Raw genomic sequence first — 946 nt, forward strand, 5'->3', positions numbered from 1 at the left:
CGTCGAGTCGTGTTCGGAGCGCATTTTCGTACGGAAAGGAAGTTCCTTGAACGTTGTTCGATAGGAGCGGGATTGGTGAAAAGCTGAGGGCGCAAGGTGAAGTGAGTACGGGGGATACAGATTGACTCCCCGACGCAATTAACGTACAGTGTTCTTTGACAGTCTAGCAAAATGTGGCCGGGTGCTATCGTGGAGTAGCGTAACTACACGCAACCTTCGTGGTCGGTGTGCTTGGACTACTTCTGCAAGACGTCTCAGCTGTTGACAATAAATGTCAACAGTAATGGTTACACCTCGGGGTAGCAGTTCGTAGTACACAACAATCGTCGTTGTTCCACCAGATGCATAACACTATCTTTTGTGGATGCGCGGAAGGTTCTGTATGGGGAGCTGCTTCTTTATTTGGGCTCAACCATTTCTTTCCTCTCCTTATTTCAGCATAAAGACAGCATTTCTCATCACCAGCAACGATACAGGATAGGACTGGTCTGTGTTGTTTACGAGACAACCGATGACGAGCAAGAAAAGATGCACATATGGCCAGCCGCTGACTTTTGTGATTTTGAAATGATAATTAAATAGACACCCTAGCTGCAAGCAGGCGTTGATACACTTAATTGGGGACATGTTGAAAATGTGTGCCCCGACCGGGACTCGAACCCGGGATCTCCTGCTTACATGGCAGACGCTCTATCCATCTGAGCCACCGCGGGCACAGAGGATAGTGCGTCTGCAGGGACTTATCCCTTGCACGCTCCCCGTGAGATCCACATTCCCAACATGTCCACAACACTACATTCGTAGTGCGCCTAATAGATGTTTGCCCATCATACTCATTACTCGTGGCAGATTAATGTACCAAGTCCCGTACGAGTTCGGGCATAGCGTGTGCGTTCGCACAAGAAAGTCAAAGGCCGGGAACCCATATTTTTATCTATATATGACG

At 48.5% G+C, this 946-nt stretch overlaps 1 non-coding gene across 1 annotated transcript; it reads right to left on the minus strand.

Moving 5' to 3' along the window:
- Window positions 1-639: 639 nt before the first annotated feature.
- Window positions 640-714, minus strand: Trnat-ugu (transfer RNA threonine (anticodon UGU)). Its single transcript has one exon. It is a non-coding gene; the product is annotated as a tRNA-Thr (tRNA).
- Window positions 715-946: the final 232 nt, after the last annotated feature.

Source organism: Schistocerca serialis, chromosome 2, assembly GCF_023864345.2.
Source record: "Schistocerca serialis cubense isolate TAMUIC-IGC-003099 chromosome 2, iqSchSeri2.2, whole genome shotgun sequence".
NCBI lineage: Eukaryota > Metazoa > Arthropoda > Insecta > Orthoptera > Acrididae > Schistocerca > Schistocerca serialis.